We start from the raw sequence: 3,197 nt of genomic DNA, 5'->3' as shown, positions 1-3,197 counted from the left end.
GTGCACGATAGAAAAATAATGACATTATAAAAGCACCAACTGATGCGCTATTCTTGCAAAACAAGCCGTTGAATAGACTAGAAACTGGCGCATGTTTTTTAATCTCGATAAGTGTAAGGTTATGTAGGTTGGACGCAAAAAAATAAATCAACACATAACTACACAATGTTAGGCCAAAACAAATTTCGTCACCCATTAGAATGCGTCGCAGTTGAGCGTGATTTTTGTCTGATGACTTGAAATTAAGATCACAAGTATATGCAGCAATAGTAGCAAAAACAAACAGGAAATTATATGTGCAAAGTTGAGCAAACTCAACATCGCGAAACAAAATTAATAAACTCTCTGAGACACAATACTCATGAAAAAAGATTAGAAGCACTGGGACTGACAACACCAGGAAATAAGAGGGTCTTATAGAATAATTCAAAATCTAAGCCTTGAACAAGTGGATTATTATGTACCACAATTTTATCCTATTTCCAAATCAATTTCATATGACTTAAGACGGAACTATCAGAATATTCTTCAACCACAACGAGTCATGAACGGTAAAGAGAGGCTCAACTTTTTGAAAAATTTCGTTGGTGCACCATAGAATGCGCTTTCCAGAAACACTATCAACTCGAAATCTGTCATTACTTTCAAATCACGGTTGCAGCATCAGAACACTCGCAAATAATACAACAATACGAATTAAACTCATTAGCATAGCGAGGCCCTGCGTCGAGCTTCGTCAAAATTTATAACATTTTTGTAAAGTTTGATTATTGAAAATATACTAGATTAATTTATATATATATATATATATACATATATATATATATATATATATATATATATATATATATATATATATATATATATATATATATATATATATATATATATATATATATATATATATATATATATATATATATATATATATATATATATTATATATATGTTTTTTTTGCGTTTGCGGCACAAGACGAGTAAGACGTATTCTTTTTTTGAGCATAACTTTATTTACAATAAAAATGGAAATAAATATTAAAAATATAGAAAAAATTATCACAAGCAAACTAGAAGAACAAAAAAAAAGGTATACTAACAGAAACGGAGAGATTACTCAAAGATCATGAAAAAAACTTCACTACAATAATAAGTTCGAATTTCAAAATAATAACAGCAAGGTTAGACAAAATGGACGCTGAAATTAACAATAACAAGTTAAATATCAGAAGAGTTGAAAATGAAGTTGACGAAATAAAAGTCAGCTTAAATTTCCAAGAAGAAAAAGCTAAGGATGAACTTATTCATATAAAAACAAAATATCGAGACGTAATAACTTACGTATCGATGGCATAAAAGAAAACCCTGAAGAAAACTGGAGTGATTGTGAGAAGGCTGTAAAAGACATCTTTAAAACAAAGCTAAATATATTAAGTGAAGTAGTTGTGGAACGAGCGCACCGAGTCGGTGCAGTTAAAGATAATAAAACACCAAGATCAATCGTTTTAAAGCTTTTGAATTATCATGATAAAAATAAAATAATAAGCTCAGTAAATAAACTTAAAGGAAGCGGTATTTATATTAATGAAGATTATGCAAAAGAAACGATGTTAGAAAGAAAGAAGCTTTGGGAAGAAGTTAAACGATTACGAAACGAAGGTAAATTTTGGATCAATATTAATAAAGTAGTTGTTTAGTTCTTCAGCTATAATAGATTTATCATAAACTAATTTTCCAATAATCAAAAGATTTTTTGGCAGAGTGTTTTTTTTATAACTATTTTTTCCAATTAAATCCTTAGTTAAATTCCATACTTTTTTAGTGTTTCCGTTGGCATTTTTTAATAATTGAGCATAATGGAGCTTTTTTGAGTACCTTTTTGTTTTTTTGAATATATTTTTATAATTTTTATAATTTATTTCATTTTTAAAAGATTTTTTTAAGCCTTTTGACATCCAGGGACTTTGAACTGATTTGGTATTTATGATTATTACTTTTTTCGGAAACGCTACATCATATTGCTTGCAAAGTTGACTAAGAAACAAGTTATAAGCATTGTTAGCATGACTTGTTTTCATTGATTTGTCACCGAAATATTGTGGACTTTGTGGCAATATTGTTAATTTAAATGTTATTGGTAGCTAAGAATGCTAATAAAAAATGTTAGCTAATAAAAAGTGTTAGTTATGATGTTATCAAGTAGGGTAGAAGACTTTTTTATAACTCTTGTTGATTTGTTTATTGTTGGAATAAAGTTATTTCCTAAAAGAGTGTTTATAAAATTCTTAACATTATTATTAGAAGCATAGTTGATTAGGTTGATGTTAAAATCCCCAACCAAATATATATATATATATATATATATATATATATATATATATATATATATATATATATATTTATATATATATATATATGTATATATATATATATATATATATATATATATATATATATATATATATATATATATATATATATAAATGTATATATATATATATATATATATATATATATATATATATATATATACATTTATATATATATATATATATATATATATATATATATATATATATATATATATATATATATATATATATATATATATATATATTATATATATATATATATATATATATAACAAGAAGAATAAAAAGCAAGCAGTGATAGTTCTAAAAGCAATTTTGAAAACGACACTGAAATAAATAAAAAAACGACCGAGTTTTCGAGTATTGGACCTTGCCTATCCTATCTTCAACGCGATGCAACACTTTTTCCAGAATACTGATCTGATGTACAGTGGAAGGAAAAATATAGACATTTGACTAGTTGACAGTTTCAATACCAGGTCTTAGTTTTTCTGTTATGAAGGCAGCGAATAATTTAGGTGCCAAAAAACTCAAGGACTAAAATTGGCCAGCGAGTCAACGCTTGTCAACGTCAAGAAAAAAAAAAAAATCAATGAGAAAAATGCTTTAAAGTCATAAGCTATCAGTGGCACACGAAATTTTTGTAAGCAATTATTTCTCAGTCCGAAAAACACACTATAGAGATGTTTAGTTCAAAGTTCAGATCAATCAGCACGAAACTATCGCATATTCTGCACTGCTTATATCATTACAAAAATGACTCGTCTATTTTCTGATTTGAAAGATCTAATATTATTACAGGTAGAAAAATGTTTAGACATTTATACA

The sequence above is a fragment of the Hydra vulgaris genome, chromosome 04 (assembly GCF_038396675.1).
Source record: "Hydra vulgaris chromosome 04, alternate assembly HydraT2T_AEP".
In the NCBI taxonomy this organism is placed as follows: Eukaryota; Metazoa; Cnidaria; class Hydrozoa; order Anthoathecata; family Hydridae; genus Hydra; species Hydra vulgaris.
This window is presented reverse-complemented; position numbering follows the sequence as displayed.